The 17,741-nt window shown below is 49.2% G+C and overlaps 1 long non-coding RNA gene across 1 annotated transcript; it reads left to right on the forward strand.

Annotated features, from left to right (window-relative positions):
* The first annotated feature begins 3,853 nt into the window (after positions 1–3,853).
* On the forward strand, positions 3,854–5,537 carry LOC146400387 (uncharacterized). The gene is made up of 2 exons (XR_014812308.1): positions 3,854–3,987; positions 4,459–5,537. It is a non-coding gene; the product is annotated as an uncharacterized LOC146400387 (long non-coding RNA).
* The last annotated feature ends 12,204 nt before the right edge of the window (positions 5,538–17,741 follow it).

Here is a 17,741-nt window from a genome sequence, read left to right on the forward strand (position 1 = left end):
GTTGCTACCCAAGTGTGTGTTATGTTGCAGCACGGCTGCTTGGATGTGCGTAGTAGGGCTGCTGAGAGCAGCTGCATCCATTGTGAGATGATGGCGCTGAGCAGAGAGGATGGTGGACACAGGCCTGTGATTCCAGCGCAGGCAGCCTGTGCCTTAGCCAGGAACAGGTAGACTCGGAGTTCATGTCACTGCGCGCGGCTTCACTGAGGCAGGTTTTTAAGCCAAGAAAGTTTGATGTTATGTGTCGTCCCCCACCCCCGACACGCAACCATATGCACACCCACGTGTGTGCCCTTGAAGGCCGCCTGTCCTTTGGTACCTCTTAGACCGAAGACGTCGTGAGCCCAGCAAGCACACTGTGGCATGGATCGCAGAGAAAAATACCTTCTGTGCACTGTGCTCAGTTCGGAGCCCTCTCAGGAGTTAATGTAGATGGAACAACAGTGTCCATTTGGGGATTCATGTTTGTTTTGGATGTTAGATCGGGAGAAGAGTTGCTCTGAAGGCTATGAGATGCAGGAGTCATTACAGAAATCAGCAGACGCTACTGTGTGTGGAGCCGGAGAGGGCCAAGGTGCAGAAGGAGCTGTGTGCAGGGATCCAGAGCGTCCCCAGGTGGCCCGCCTGAGAAGCCACGCACACAGACGCTGACCTGGCCTGGGCAGGGGCTACCGCGGGGGTGACCACCCCTGCATCTACGTGCAGGGTCTGATGGTGGGCCTGAGCTTCCCTAGGCCATCACTCAAGGGCAGAACTGGGGAAGAAGAGCTGGAGGTGGAGCCGAGAAGAGTGAGGACGGGCTGGGATCCGCTGGGCAACTCTGGTCTGTCCGTCATCATCACATTTGACTGACGACCTTCCGAGGAGAATGGCCCTTGCTTCACTTTATCTTCCCAAATCACACCAGCATGTCTGTGAGCCACTTCTAATTCAGAAGCGCCGGGAAGGGGACTCAGGGAAAGGTCGTTCTGGTTTAACAAAGCTGACATAGTACACACCGCCACAGTTCATTTGGGGACCTGCCTGATCCGTGTGGGAGTCACTTGACAGAGGCCCTCCAGCTCTAGGTGTGTATGATCAGTGAGCCCCCGAGTTCAGATTCACAGATTGATTGTCCCAAACGGTGCAACATCCGAGCCTAAAAACCGCAGCAACCACAGCCGGCCCGCTGGCCCTCCCCTTCCTGCCTGCTTCCCTTTGCCAGGTGTAACCAAACATTCTACAAAGTAACATCCGGAAACTTTAATAATTTAAAAAATTATTACATTTTGTAATTCAAAAAATTGTTACATTTTATAATTTAAGTTGAAACTGCTTTAAGGGTTTAGAATAGCTCAAAATAATGTTGGATCAGGAAGGTCCGCGGGACCCTTCTCCTTCATCCTGGAACACCACATTTCACCTCATTTTATAGAGGAAAACACTGAGGAGAAGAGGTTCAGAATCACCTAGTGGTTGGCTGCGGGGTCAGGGGAGATCCTAGCCTCCTGACTGCCTGGTCGTTGATACCAGCCAGCTTTAATTCCAGTGAGTTTGGGGAATCATCTCTGATGGCGTCGAGATTCAAGGCCAGGAAAGAAAAGGACCGCTTCACTTTCCAGGAGGAGGATCTGTGTACTGAGGAACCCAACTCGGCTTCTCTCCTGAGATGTGGTTTCTGGGGCCCTCATTTATTGTGGGGTGGGGGTGCTGCCCAGTCTAGCCCCACAGGGGGCTCCCGGCAGAGGGAGGGTGGCACTGCCCCAGGGTCTGAACTGATGGGTAGAGTGTTTGCTCCTGACAGACATCTGAAAACCCTTGCAGTGTCATGTTAAAAAAAGTCAACACAGAATCGTCTTTGGTTTTGTAGAAGTGAAACTTTGCATTGTGTCAGGTCTTTTGCTGCCATCTTTAGAAGTGATCAGAAAGATTAGGGAACTCTAAGAGTTATGATATGGCGCAGACATAACAGTCATTGTTTGGACATTTTGAAATTGCTAGTAAAAGATAAAAAGAATGTTCTTAGTATCTAGACTCCATAGACAACTGCCTTCATGTCTCTAAAGTGAATAATCAGCTGTTTTGGTTGTAAACCCTTATTTGCAAAGCGTTTGAATTTATACCACTATGTGTATACTTAAAACTTCACACATGACTAAATTTTCAGATAGAAGTTTTAAATGAGGTGAAACAAAATTGTTTAAAAATACTGATTAAAAAGTTGCTACCCAGTGTTTTTAAGGAGAACAAGGAACATTTCATTGCTTTAAATATTATTTTAAGACTGAGATAATAATTCAAATGTCAAGTTTCCAAACTCAGGCTAGTTTGATGGTTGGTTTGAATGCACTGTCATGGCTTTAAAAAGGATGGCTTGGAGTTCCCATCATGGCTCAGTGGAAACGAATCTGACTAGCATCCATGAAGACGCAGGTTCGATCCCTGGCCTCACTCAGTGCATTAAGGCTCTGGCGTTGTGGTGCAGGTTGCAGACGCAGCTTGGATCTGGCATTGCTGTGGCTGTGGTGTAGGCCATAGGCTACAGCTCCAGTTTGATCCCTAGCCTAGGAACCTGCATATGCCACAGGTGTGGCTCTAAAAAGAAAAAAGGAAAAAAAAAAGGATGGTTTCCAACCACTAAACAGGAGGAGGGGTGCTGTTGGTCACATTAAGTCATGATGCTCATTAATTCTGTATTCACCAGTTGAGCAAAGGTTTTTGTTGAAATCTGGCTAGCAAATTCCCATCTTCAAGAGTAGACTAATGTAAGCTAATCAAAATGTGTTAGAGTTTTATGTTTTTAATCAAGGACTTCAAAAGCACTCAAACGCTTCATTTGGGAAGCTTTGAATGGGTAATAAAAGCATTTCCAAGATTGTTTGAGTAACACATTCACCTCATTTCCAGCTAAGACGTGACTGAAACACGACAGTGGCCACACTCCCACCATCCTTTTGTGAAAAGCCCTTTTGTAGCACATTCTCAGTAGTCTTTTCCCTGGGCTCCCCCCTCGGAGCCCTGGGCTCTGGGGCAGGGGCGGAGGAGGCCCTGTGGCTGCCTGCTCACTGCCCGTGCCTATTGTGGACACACCGCCCTCCCGCCCTTTCCTGCTGTCCTTGAGGAGCCTGAGAAGCGCTGGGCGGGGCTGGGCAGGGCAGGAGAGGAGCTGAAATGAGTGTTAAAAATAGCCCCAGTGAGTCAGGGCACTTGCTACTGCAGGCCCGCCTTCCAGAACCCCGGCTCAGCCTGCACAGCCCTGGGTGCGGGGGTGGGGGTGGGGGGGCAGCTTGTCTCATTCTTTCTCCCAGTCAGATTCTCGTCCGCTCTTCCTACTTTCCCGGCTACACCTTCCTGCTGCTGTTTCTTCCTTATTCTGTATTTGGATCCATGTTTTGGGCATCTTCTTCCTGCTCTTCCAGACAGCTCTTCTTTCGAACCCCCAACCGTGCTGCGTGTGTCTTCCAGCTGTAGGAAAAGAGCTGACTGCTCTTCCACTGTGGCTTTGGTTTTTAGTGCCCTGCTGGGTGGCACCCTGAGGTGCCGCTTTGGGAATCTACAGGGGGTGGTTGTGGGGGTGGGGCACTGATCTATTTAATGACTTCCAAGTTCTGCCCACCTCAGCCCTTCTGCACTTTCCACCAAGGCTTTTAGGATCTCCTTGCCTTCCTTTGAGGTACAGGGCCATCAACTTTACTCCTAAATATCATGTGTTCAAATCCTCCGTCGTCTTGGTTATTAGAAAGGAGAAAGTGAGCTTTTCCACTCAGGATCCCTCTCTTTTCCCCCATGTGCTTCTGTGATCACTCCTCATGTCACGACAGCCCCTGTCTTCCCATGATGGAGAGTTGGGCCCACCTGCCCATCGGGGCCCACCTCCACAGTCACTGTCGGCCCCCTGCCTGACGGTTCTCCCTCTTTCCGGCAGGTGGTTGTGGTGCTCCATTAGGAACCAGCTGCTGGGCTGGAGGCTGGGACTGCAGGGTCAATGCCTGCTGGCAGAGGACACAGGTAACTGAAATAAGTAAGCAAAAGTCATCATGGGGCGAGGGCTGCCTGCAGAGAGTGGCCAGAGAAGGCTCAGCTGGTGCTCCAGGTGAGATCAAAGAAAAGCAACCAGCCAAGGGGGAGTTGGGTGGCTTAATTTTAGAAGATGGAAGCCTGCCTTCCAAATGGTCATAATTCTGTATCCTAAGCATGAATCTTGTCCCAAGAGTGCTCTCTTCAAAAACTGCCATGCACCTAATGCCGTGTCCTTTTCAGATGGCAAGAAGATCCTAACCTCCTTCAAGACAAAACTCCCATTAATGTGTAGTCTCATAAAAGATAAACTGTTGGCCTCATCACTGGCTGTTCGCACTCACACAAGGGAATCTGCTCTTCCTGACTTGGTCTCAAGCTCCCAGGAGGGCGGGGTGGGTGACATGGGCATGGTGACGGTGGTGACCTTGTTGTTTCTGTTTACACTAACCTCACCTGCAGACCTGACAGGCCGCCTGTGGACACAGCCACGTCGACTGCATTCAGGGGGACGCCTCATTCCTCAAAGCGAGATGTGATTTCATGCATGAGAGTCCAAAGGGAAGAGTCAAGAGACTTTGTGAAACTGTCCAAAAGGAACTGCTGACTGCTCAGATTACATTCTGGGGAACTGAGACAATGTGAGCAAAGACTTGCTCCGTTGCCCTTAAGATTCTTTGGGAATGAGTTGCCAGTGATGGAAGGGGTTCTGGAAATGTGAATGCAGAAATCTTTGGGGAATTATAAAGCTAGGCAAAATTCCCAGGTTTTTTTTTTTTTTTTATAATGGGGAAGTGGATGATGCGAATTACGGTTCATTGAGTCCTGGGACGCTCTTGTCTGCGTGGATTATGAGGGTGTCCTCGTAGACTTTCCTGTAATCCTCAGTGTCCTCTTTAAGAGGCCCCAGGACTTTCCAGGTACTTCTCCTGAGCAATGTTTGTGTTCAGTGTCAACTGTGCAACTGAACGTGGGGTTCTGTTTTGATTTGACATTTCCAGAACACTCCAGGCCAAATCAGTGACCCTTCAGTTAGCAAGTGTGCAGGCCTTCTGTTCTGACCCATGACCCATTTTTGACTCTCTCTGTCTTCTGTCTTTATCCCAGTTATTTCATGTGTTCCCATATCTTTAACGTCCTTGTAAGACGTCATAAAATATTTGAAGAACAAGGTGGAGCCTGGCAGTTACAAATGAGAAGCAACGACTGGTGGTTAAAAGCATGGGCCCTGGAGTCAGCTAGAAGCCAACCGTGATTTTGCATCTGTAAGATGGAAAGAATGGAGAATTCTTGTTGTGGTACAGAGGAAACAAACCCGACTAGTACCATGAGGATTCAGGTTCGATCCCTGGCCTTGCTCAGTGGGTCAGGGATCCGGCGTTGCCGTGAGCTGTGGTGTAGGTTGTAGATTTGGCTCGGATCCCGAGTTGCTGTGGCTGCCGTGTAGGTCGGTGGCTACAGCTCCAATTCGACCCCTAGCCTGGGAACTTTCACATGCGGTGGGTGCAGCCCTAAAAAATAAAAAATTTAAAAAAAGGAAAGGACAATAACTGTTTTGTAGGATTATTTGAATATTTATGAAGAGCACTGAACACTGTGGCTGAGACAAAATTAGTGAGCAAAAAATGTTAGCTATCATTACATTGGGATTATACAAACTAAAAGGATCCAATGCTGTGAGCTTGAAATCAACCCCAGGCAACATTCCTTGACAGACTGGAAACATTTTTAAAAGGTGATCTTTAAAATTAGAACAGTTTCCTAGAACCATGTCATGCTAGGCCAGTACAGTTTCATGGTTTTGAAAGTGCAATGATCAATATACCCCCTGTGTCAGCAAAGCTTTTGACAACGTCTCTCACAACAACTTAAATTACATGGGCAGGACAATTCATTTGGGTTGATTCATTAAGGTTAGACCAGTATAGACCCTTAAATGGTGGTTCTCAGCCCTAGAATCACCTGGCGAGATTTTTTTAAGTTTTTTTGTTTGTTTGTTTTTGTTTTTTTTTTTTTTAAGTTCCCTTGTGATTTTAAAGCTTAATCAGGATTGAGAACTCCTGCTGTAATTATAATGGATTGAGGTGAACCTAAGAGCTAGGGGTTTACTTAACCTGACTTGGGTGTTGTCCCTAGCCAGCCCAGTCCACGTTTGCACGAGTGACCTGTATAAGGACATGCCTTTCAGATGCAAGGATGCTGCAAAGCTAATGCAGTGAATGACAGGTCCTTGACTGATGTTGACAAGCTGGACCCAGGACCCAAAATGAATGTTTAAATGCCAGGTTCTAAGTTCATGTGCAGGGCAGTGGTTCCCAATGTGTGGTCCCTACACCAATAGCAGCAGCAGCATCCACAATTTGTTAAAAATGCAAATTATCTGGCTCTACCCCAACCTAATTCAGAAACTAAAGAAGGTGGAGCTGGCATTCTTACTTAACAAGAGCTCTGAGGGATTCCCAGGGATTCTGAGCTGTGCTAAAATTTGGGAACCACTCGTGTGTAGGAGGAAAAGTCTCACTGGATGATTACAGAATGGGAGCCCTCTGAGTCAGCATCGATGGCTGTGAGAGGAGAATCTCTCTCTTTCTCTTTTTTTTTGCCTTTTCTCGGACGGTACCCACGGCATATGGAAGTTCCCAGGCCAAGGGTCCAATCGGAGCTATAGCCTACGCCAGAGCCACAGCAGCTTCGTCTGCAACCTACACCACAGCTCACAGCCATGCTGGATCCTCGACCCACTGATCGAGGCCGGGGATTGAATCTGCAACCTCATGGCTCCTAGTCGGATTCATTAACCACTGAGCCATGACGGGAACTCCGAGAGGACAATCTCTATCTGTCGTTCTATAGCTGGATGGTTCTCTTTCCTCCTCACTTTCCCATTGCTGTGGTGACCTTCCTAACTTGGCAGGTCGTGCTGCTTGCTTATCTCCTCATTCCACATTCATGGTATAATTCTGTTCATTGAAAATTTGAATAATTCCAGAGACTGTTAAATAGTGAAAAATGTTAAGTGTAGAGTATGATGATATAAAAATAGCTAATAAAACAAAGCCAGCAGTCACTACACACATGCCATGTCCTGTTAAGAGCCCCTTGGTTGAATATGAACTCAATGAGGAAAGAGATGCTTAGGATTTGATCTGTTTGGAACTGCAGAATAATCACCATTATTGATTGAGTAGCAATGGTTGAAGGGTGGGCTCGGCTCACTTCCAGTGTTTTTGGTAGACCACGAGGTATGCTGTGTGCCTGAGGATCTTTGAGATAAATAGGACGATTAGAAATGAATGATCACCAGGATTTTAAAATTTCATCACCCCTTACCTCCCTCCACCCCCACCCCTGAAAAGGGGCAGGTTAAGAGGAGAAGGAGGAGAAAAGTGCCCCAACACCTAGAGAGGACTGGGGAAGGCAAAGAAGTCAGGAGAAAGCCTGCAACACTGATGGCGGCAGCTCGAGGGGACCCGGACCCTGTGGGATGGGATGCAGAGGGCGGGGAGCCCAAACACCCCTGCCCCCCCGGCTCCTGGGGAACTTGCAGGTGGTTCGTCTGCAGAGAGAGGTACAAACCAGAGAGATCAAGTCGCCTGCGGGCCTCTTCTCAAGGAGGAACTGTCTGGGGGCCAGTCCAAAGTCGCTGAAAGAACTGTCGTATCTCCAGGTGCATTTCTTACCTGAGTGGAAGGGACAGGCTGTGTCCAGTAAAATGCTCAGCCTTGGCCGCCTTCAGCTGTTGGCTGGACTGAGGGCTCAGGGAAGCGGTGTGGGCCAGATTGGCGCTTCCAAAAGGGTCCAGAGGCACAGCATGTCCAGGATTTGGCTCCCCTTGCAGATTAAAAACGGGTTAGCCCATGTTGTGGGTGCTGAGAAGCCCTATAATGAGTGATAGTGCGATTTACATAAGAAGTCTGTATTTGATCTCTGAGCAGAGCTCCTAAAACCCTTGGCATTTCCTGTGATGCAGGTGGTAAAAGTGTCGTTTGTTAGTGAATTTTGGAACGCACCAAAGGGGGCTGGTTGCCAGGGGAACCAACCTAGAAGAGAGGGTTAGAACTTTCAGTCCCACCTCCTGATTCCCAGGGAGGGGAGAGGGGCTGGAGGTTGAATCAATCACGGGTAACCAATGGTGTCATCAGTCCTGCCTCTGTTATGAAGTCTCCATAAAAACCCAAAAGAACACGGTTCTGAGAGCTTCTGGGTTGGTGAACATGTGGAGATTCAGGGAGAACAGAGTGCTGGGGAGGGCATGGGAACTATTTCCCCCCCTTGCCCTGCGCATTGCTTCCATCTGGCTGTTCCTGAGTTATATCCTTTAATGATAAATCAGTTATCAACCGTATAAAGTTGGTGATTAAGGGAGTTCCCTTCATGGCTCAGCAGTTAACCATCCCGAGCAGGATCCATGAGGATGTGGATTTGATCCCTGGCCTGGCTCAGTGGCTTAAGGATCTGGAGTTGCCGTGAGCTGTGGTATAAGTTGTAGATGTGGCTTGGATCCCGAGTTGCTGTGGCAATGGTGTAGGCCAGTGGCTACAGCTCTGATTCGACCCCTAGCTTTGGGAACTTCCATATGCCGTGAGTGCGGCCCTAAAAAAATCAAAATCCAAAAAAAAAAAAAAAAAAGGTGATTAAAAAGAACCTACTTGTAGAGCACAAGGAAATTTACTCAATAGTTTATAATAAACTATATTGGGAAAAAGAATGGAGCTATATATATAAAATAATTGATTCACTATACACCTAAAACTAATACAATATTGTAAGTCAACTATGCTCCAATGATTTTTTTTTTTTTTAAATCAGTAATCTAGTAAGTAAACTCGATTCTTGGATTCCATAAGCTGCTGGAGCAAGTTAATCAAACCCAAGGAGGGGGTTGTGGGAACATCTGATTCACAGCCAGTTAGTCAAAGCATAGGTGACAACCTGGACCTTCAGTTGGTTCTGAAGTTGAGGGGCTCTTGGGAGAGCGTGCCCCTGGGGGTGTGATGCTCTTTCCAGATAGACGGTATCAGAAGTGAGTTGGAAAAAAAAAAAAAAAATGGGAGTTCCCGTTGTGGCGCAGTGGTTAACGAATCCGACTAGGTACCGTGAGGTTGCGGGTTCGGTCCCTGCCCTTGCTCAGTGGGTTAACGATCCGGCGTTGCCGTGAGCTGTGGTGTAGGTTGCAGACGCGGCTCGGATCCCGCGTTGCTGTGGCTCTGGCGTCGGCCAGGGGCTACAGCTCCAATTCGACCCCTAGCCTGGGAACCTCCATATGCCGTGGGAGCGGCCCAAAGAAATAGCAAAAAGACAAAAAAAAAAAAAAAAGAAGTGAGTTGGCTGTAGCACACCATGCTGGCATCTGAGGATTGCTAGCTGGTGTGCAGAAACCCACACACACTGGAGCTGGTGGCAGAACAGTGGCAAAGAGACCTGGCTTCCACTCTTTAAATGTGTAGTCTTTCTAAAATTAGTTATGTTACATAGTGTTTAAAAATGCTTAAAGAAGGTAATATAGGTGATACACACTTTATTTAAGACTCCATGGGAGTTCCCGTCGTGGCACAGTGGAAACAAATCCGACTAGGAACCATGAGGTTGCAGGTTGGATCCCTGGCCTTGCTCAGTGGGTTAAGGATCTGGCGTTGCTGTGAGCTGTGGTGTAGGTTACAGGCGAAGCTTGGATCTGGCGTTGCTATGGCTCTGGCATAGGCCAGCAGCAACAGCTCTGATTAGATCCCCTAGCTTGGGAGCCTCTATATACCGTGGTGTGGCCCTAAAAGGACAAAAGAACAACAGCAACAAAAAGACTCCATGAAGTGGACAGCCTCCTTTCAGAGAGCTGCCAAACGGGGTGGAAGGCAAGAGACGTTTGAAGGAAAACACTGTTGGTGGGAACGTAAATTGGTATGTTCACTATGGAAAACAGCCTGTGGGTACCTCAGAAAGCTCAATATAGACCTACCATATGATCCAGCAATCCCACTCCTGGGCATATATCCGGACAAAGCTTTCATTCAAAAAGGTACACGCACTCCTATGTTCATGGTAGCACTGTTCACAGTAGCCCAGACATGGTAACGACCTAAATGTCCATCAACAGATGAATGAATTAAGAAGATGTGGGACATATACACAGTGGAATACAACTCAGCCATAAAATGAACAAAATAGTGCCATTTGCAGCAACATGGATGGAATTGGGGACTTTCATACTCAGTGAAGTAAGTAGAAAGACAAATGCCATATTGTCACTTATATATGGAATCTAAAATATGGCACAAATGAGCCTATCTGCAGAAAAGAAACAAACCCATGGACTTGGAGGACAGACTTGTGGTTGCCAAGGGGGAGGAGGAGGGAGTGGGATGGACTGGGAGTTTGGGGTTAGTAGATGCAAATTACTGCATTTGAAGTGAATAAGCAATGAGGTCCTGCTGTATAGCACAGGCAACTACATCCAGTCCCACGTGTGAAGGAACATAACACGATGGAAGATAATATGAGAAAAAGAAAATACATGTGCATGACTGGGATTGCCAGAACATTGTAAATCAGCTATAATAAAAAATTTTGAAAAAAGAGAGAAAGAACATCCGAGTTCCTGCTGTGGCACCAGAGGATCTCTGGAGCATTGGATGCGGTCAGATCTGATCCCTGGCCCGGGGACCTCCATTTGCTGCAGGGCAGCCAAAAAAGGAAAAAAAGAACAAGAACAACGAGGTGACAAATAGAAAATACCTGATTGGCTGGGCCATGGAGTCAACCTTGTTTAGGGTGTGATGTTGCAAAGTTGGCTTGGCCTTTGGGGACAGACTGACTGGACAGACGGCACGACTGGTCACACGGGCCATTTATGCGGGCATGAAATCATCTACTCTTTGGTTTGCTGACCTGGCACCTGCACCGGAGTGGCTTCATCTTGGGCCTAGAGATTTACTTCAACATTGCACACGGTAAAAACTCCAACACGCAATAGATGCGGACAAAATAAAAGCGACGTCTTCCCAAACCCCCTTGACCCTCCTTCTATTACCCGAAGGCAACCACTTTGATCAGTTTCTTATCTCTCCTTCCACAAGTCAATGGTACTACAGGAAATGCGTATGGAAACATTGTGGGTTGTAAGGACTTGGGGGGGAGGAGAGGGGAAGGGTGTGTGCTGCTGTTTCCTAAGGGGTAGGGGCCAGAGATGCTGCTAAATATTCCACAGGGCCCCGAGAGCCCCCACAACAAAGAAGCTGGTGCCCGCAGTGTCAACATTGCTGTTACTGAGAAAGCCTGCCGTGGTTTTGAAGCCTGAGTGTATTGGAAGCCCCTGGAGGGTGTGTTCAGACACAGGTTGCTGGGCCCCACCCCCAGTTTCTAATTTGGTAGGTCTGGAAGGGGGGGCCCCAATTTGCATTTCTACGAGTTTCCAGGTGATGCTGAGGTCGCCGCAGGCCCAGGGACCCCACCTTCTGAAGCTCTGCCCGGGCCTTCCCCGTGTCTGCATGGACCAGGTGGTTCCCCAGCACCAAGCCATGGCTCCACCCGTACGAAAGGCTGAAAGAGAGGAACACGGTCCGCCCTGGGCACGCAGAGCAGCGGAGGCCATGTCCATTCTCCGTCCATTGGCGAGATTTTGTCACAGAGCCATGTCCTGCTGCCCACGAGGCTGGAAGATGTGGTCACCAGCAGAGGCCCATGAGCCCTGCAGGGATTTTATTACTGAAAGGAGGAAGAGAGAACAGGCAGCAGGACAGTCCGTGGTCTCTGCTGAGAGGCCTGGGGGCCTGCACGCATCCTCTCCCTCCTCTTCGGCTGCTGCTCTCCAGACCTGCCCAGCTCCCCGCCAGCACGCCCCAGTCTCAGGACACTTGCGCCTCCTGTTTCCTTTGCTCTGGAAGCACTTGGCTTCTTTTCTCAGAGGCGGGCCCCGACCACCCTGCCCAAGTGGTACCCAGGGCCGCCTCCTCCCATTACCTCCTCTCATTACCTCCTCTCCCCTATCCTGCTTCTCTGTCCACCCCACAGAGAAGTGGGTTTCTTTCCTTCTCTATTTGGCCCTGTCACGAGGTTTAGGAGGGCAAGGCTATCTCCAAATAGATTTACGCTGAGGCTTTAAATCCTTGAGCCTGTTCAATGCCCATTAATTTGCGATATTTTCTTTGAGCTTCTTGCACTCAGCATGGTGGCAAACAGGTCCATGACTCTGGAGCGTTACTGCAAGACCCTCTGTCTCTCTGGGGTGGCCTCGTTTCTCTGTGTCCTTGGGGCTGCGCTTTCCAGCTGGGATGTGAGCCAGAGGGAACAGAGCGAGCTGGCAGCAAGTCATCTGAAGGAGAAAATGCCATTTCTCAGAGGAGCCTGTGATGGTCACACCCATTCAGCAGAAGAGCCCAATCAAGGGAGACGCCTGGATTCATCTGATTTTACCCCCACCAGAAAAACCGTCTCCTAGCTAAACAAGCTTGATGAACAAGATTCTTAATAGCTCAAAAGTGCCTTATCAGCTTAAGCTGATCTCAGAAAATAAATATTTCATAACTGTGATCCTATAAGCGGCTCCAGAGACAGAACAGCTCAGCCCCCGCTGGATCGCTGGATCATTCTTACCGATAAAGCAGGCAATCGCCCACTGCAAAAATAACTAGAATTTCCATGACTTCATGGGGGACCAAATGGAAATGCCCTTGCCATGTGAACACTAAAGTCAGCCCATCGCCAAAATGTGATCAGAGGCCAGAAGGGAGCCAACAGGCTTTTGCTTCAACTAGAGCCACTTCTCAAGTGGGATCTAGTTAACCTGAGCCCTCAAATTGAACGTTTATGCCTCAATTTTAGGGAACAAGGACATACCTACAACAAAATGAGCTCATTGAAAGGGTCTGGCTGACACCAAACAGGAACAAAATGCCAGCAGCCAGCGGCAGGCCTGGAACCCACGTTGGCTCTGTGGCTTATGCCTTCTCCATCGACGGCGCTCGCCACTTGGAACCACGGCCCCCCCTGTAGCCTGGCAGCCTCCTTTGTGATTAAAGACAGGCCGGCCCTGGTCTGTGGGACAGAGATCTTCAGCATCACTGGTTACACCAAAAACAGTTTCCCCTTAACAAGAAAAGGCCAGTTAACAGAAAAACCTCATTTTTCTTAGCATTTTAATTTTTGTGATATTATGGTGCTAAGAAGCAATGAAATGATTTTTCGAGGGAGCACGCTGGAGCAACTTTTCTGGGATATCATATCTTCTGGGACAAGTTGTCCACGTGGGCTTTTTTGGATGGACCTAAGAGTAGCCCAGACAAAATCAGGGGAGGCCCAGCTTTGCCCACTGGCTCAGTCTTGGGGTGAGTGGTGCTTCTGTAAGTGTTGCCCTTCAGCCGGGTTGTCTGGAAGAGATCATAGTGTTCAGATTATTCCCATAAATTCCCTTGGAGCAAAGGTGGTGATTTTTCTTACTCCTCAGCTTCCAAACCCTTTCAGTAACTGGCTTGGCAGCCGCATTATGGGCAGTCAGGAGAGAGGGGCACATGCCTCAGAAAGCTTGGCCACATCGGGGCGTGGGAAGGCTCCAGGGCTGTGCCAGAAACCAGGGTGGGGACCTGTGTGAAACCTTGGGTTGCCTCCACGGCTTCAAGACGGGTGGGCACCAGCCACAAAGTCCCCTCTTGGCCCCTTCCCGGGTTTTCCAGAAGGTTCTCGCCTGTTCTGCACAAGGCAGGCATGGTAATCCCGTGGTTTAATGGGGGTGAGCACAGCTGCTAGCAGCTCACCCGTCAGGGAGTGCCTTCCTCCACGTTCCCTGGTAGGATTAGACCTCATAGAGCGCAGGTCCTCAGAGCAGCAAAAGAAAATATTTTTCATGTGATGTCTTGGAAACTATTTCTCACAGGCAGAGGCTCACTGAGCCTTCAGGGGCCGCAAACCTAAAAATGTTGCAGACACTTTGGAAACCAAAGATTTTCTGAGACTGTGCAAAGGCTGCCCATGGTCTTCCTGCTGAAGATTCTTCCCTTTCACCCTTTTTCTTCCCCCAGGAGCCCTGTCCCCTGGGAGACTCCTTTTATGCCTCCGTGGTGGCAGCCTGGTCCCAAATGAAGCCTTTGCTCCAGCTATGACAGCCTGGAGAGAAGGGAAGACACCATCTCCTCTGATGGGGGGTTCAAGGCACAGCTGTTCAGATCTTTGGGTGGCGGGGGAATGGCTTTTTATGTTTTATTCACAGTGCCCGTGATTCATTCCCACCCAAGCTGTCGGGAGACTGGCTAGGAGAAGGCAGAGGGCAGTGTCTCACCCCGGCCTGCACCAGAACCCTGCTTCCCTGCCAACATCCTCACCCTTGTCAGAACCCCGGAGCAGGTGGCATCAAAGACTCCAGATGGGGCTCCCCTCCCCCACTGATAAGCCAAAGGGAAGTCCAGCCAACGCTCTAGGACTGTGCCATCCAGTAACATGTGCCCGCCGACCAAGCGCTCGAAATGTAGCAAGAGTGAACTGAGAGGTACTGTAAGTACAAAATACATGCCAGACTTCTATTTTATTTTTTCTTTTTTAAAGGGCTGCCCCTGTGGCATATGTAAGGTCCCAGAATAGGGGTCGAATCGGAGCTGCAGCTGCTGGCCTATGCCACAGCCACAGCAACACAGGATGCTTAACCCACTGAGCGAGGCCAGGGATTGAACCCACGGTCTCATGGATACCAGTCAGGTTTGCTACCACTGAGCCACAACAGGAATGCCTTCTGTGTTTTTTTTTTTTTTTTTCTTTTTTTTCCTCCACACCAGACTTTTAAAAACATCTTTTTTTTTTTTTTGCATTTATTTTTTATTTTATTTTATTTTCCCACTGTACAGCAAGGGGATCAAGTTATCCTTACATGTATACATTACAATTACATTTTTGTTCCCCACCCTTTGTTCTGTTGCAACATGAGTATCTAGACAAAGTTCTCAATGCTACTCAGCAGGATCTCCTTGTAAATCTATTCTAAGTTCTGTCTGATAAGCCCAAGCTCCCGATCCCTCCCACTCCCTCCCCCTCCCATCAGGCAGCCACAAGTCTCTTCTCCAAGTCCATGATTTTCTTTTCTGAGGAGATGTTCATTTGTGCTGGATATTAGATTCCAGTTATAAGTGATATCATATGGTATTTGTCTTTGTCTTTCTGGCTCATTTCACTCAGTATGAGAGTCTCTAGTTCCATCCATGTTGCCGCAAATGGCATGATGTCATTCTTTTTTATGGCCGAGTAGTATTCCATTGTGTATATACACCACATCTTCCGAATCCAATCATCTGTCGATGGACATTTGGGTTGTTTTCCATGTCCTGGCCATTGTGAATAGTGCTGCAATGAACATGCAGGTGCATGTGTCTCTTTTAAGTAGAGTTTTGTCCGGATAGATGCCCAAGAGTGGGATTGTGGGGTCATATGGAAGTTCTATGTATAGATTTCCAAGGTATCCCCAAACTGTTCTCCATAGTGGCTGTACCAGTTTACATTCCCACCAGCAATGCAGGAGGGTTCCCTTTTCTCCACAGCCCCTCCAGCACTTGTTATTTGTGGATTTATTAATGATGGCCATTCTGACTGGTGTGAGGTAGAATCTCATGGTAGTTTTGATTTGCATTTCTCTTATAATCAACAATGTTGAGCATTTTTTCATGTGTAAAAACATCTCCTTAATAATGTTTATGTTATTCCATTTAGAAATGATACTCTTTGATATACTAAAAATCTATTATTAAAATTAGTTTCACCTGTTTCTACTTTCATTCGTGGGGCTACTAGAACACAAAATGATCTATGTGGTCTAAATTACATTTTCACTAGACAGCACCCCTCTAGAAACTGAAAGAAACTTCAGTGTGGCCTGAGGGTTAGGAATGTTCCTAGAGATACGAAGAGTGGAGAGAGTTCCCTTGTGGCTTGGCGGTTAAAGAACCTGACTAGCATCCATGAGGATTCAGGTTCAATCCCTGGCCTCGATCAGTGGGTTAAGGATCCAGTATTGCCATGAGCTGTGGTGTAGGTCGCAGATGCAGCTGGGATCCTGCGTTGCTGTGGCTCTGGCGTAGGCCGGCAGCTATGGCTCCAATTCAACCCCAAGCGTGGGAACCTCCATATGCTGCAGGTGTGGCCCTCAAAAGCAAAAAAAAAAAAAGAAGAGTGGAGCTGCCCTGAGTTAGGAGGCTGTCACCACAGAGTGAGAGGAGACTTTTGTTGGGGAGAAAGTGTCTTCACTCACTGGCCGACCAGCGGGGACAGGGCAGCAGGGGCAGCAGGATACCAGCCGGATTTTAACCAGGCACCTATTTCAGATGACTCAGCTCCAGCCAGCCTTCTGGCCCACATGGCACAGCCTGGGCGGGAACTGGGAAGCTGCGCTATGCTCGTCTCCAAGCCCAGGAGGAGAGGGCCCAGGTTAGCCCTCAAGTCGTGTGTACAGGCGGCGGCCAGCGCAGAGGCATTTTCGCAGCTGGGCAAAGAGTCCAATAGGAACAGCTGCCGTTTCTATGCTGCTGAACTGTTCGAAGCAGTTGCAGTCTATTCGGTGTTCTCCAAAATCCCATTCCGGGGAGTTCCCCTTGTGGCTGAGTGGGTTAAGAACCTGACTAGTGTCTGTGAGGACATGGGTTTGATCCCTGGCCTTGATCAGTGGCTTAAGGATCTGGCGTTGCTGTGAGCTGTGGTGTAGGTCAAAGATGTGGCTCAGATCCCGAGTTGCTGCTGCTGCGGTGTAGGCCGGCCGCTACAACTCCGATTCGACCCCTAGCCTGGGTGGGAACCTCCATATGGCTTGGGTTCGGACCTATAAAAGAAGCAAAAAAAAAAAAAAAAAAAAAATCCCATTCTGCTGGTGTAATTATTACCTGTGTTTCACAGATAAGGAGGCAGAATTCCCAAGGGTTCATAAGAGTCAGAAAGTCACACCAAGTAAGTCACCAGGGTTTGCCCCACCTCCCCTAAGCTGCGCCCTCAACCACCTGTGACACCTTGTTCCAACCTCCCCTTGGCCCCCAGGTCCCACCCCAGCGGCCGGGGCCGCCAGCTCCACAGCTGGCTGCTGGCCCGGCGAGCTTTTCTGGACTCAGCTGGCTGCTCCTCATCCAACAGGTAGAGCCCGAGTCCACCCAGTGCCCAGCCCTGCACCTCGGGCAGTGGAATGTGAGCGAGGCGGGGGCCTCTCTGAGGCGTGTGCTCTCTGAGGCTCTCCGCTGGCCGGGGAAGTGCCACTAGGGCAGGAGGGTCACCCTGCCCCTCCATCAGTCCCCAGGCGCTCCCTCCAGGCTTGCATCTGCTCCAGGGCATAACCCTGCTGGGAGGGCGGGGGGCGGGCCTTGGTCGTCCAGCCGTCTGTTTTCTGTTTCACCCTGGCAGGTCCCATCTGGCACTCAGATATTATAAATAGCTGCTGCTGGGGTGTGCCTTGGGTGGAGACCTGGAGGCTGTACTCCACCCCGAAGGGGAAAAAACGCTTATTTAATTCATTTCTGCACTTGGAAGCTTTGAGCTCTCTCGAATGCCAATGCGGTGGCAGCTGCGGCGTTTTTTTCCTTTTTTCATCCCGAGATGGCCTGTCTGAGTCTCTGGGCCTGTTGACTTAAGCTCTTAGAGGAGGCTGGGTGGGGCGGGCTTGGCAGGGCTGCAGCTGCTCTGAACGTGGGCTGGCTGAGCTTTGCTGACTTTCTGCCCACGGGTGGGGAGTGGGCAGGGTTCCAGGGAGGGGCCCAGCCCTTCCCTGTTTCTTCCAGGATGCAGGAGCTTGGGGTAAG

This window comes from Sus scrofa, chromosome 8, assembly GCF_054392235.1.
Source record: "Sus scrofa isolate SSC_HxYL_T2T_F1_AM1 chromosome 8, Sscrofa_HxYL_maternal_Yorkshire_Landrace_v2.0, whole genome shotgun sequence".
Taxonomy (NCBI): Eukaryota; Metazoa; Chordata; class Mammalia; order Artiodactyla; family Suidae; genus Sus; species Sus scrofa.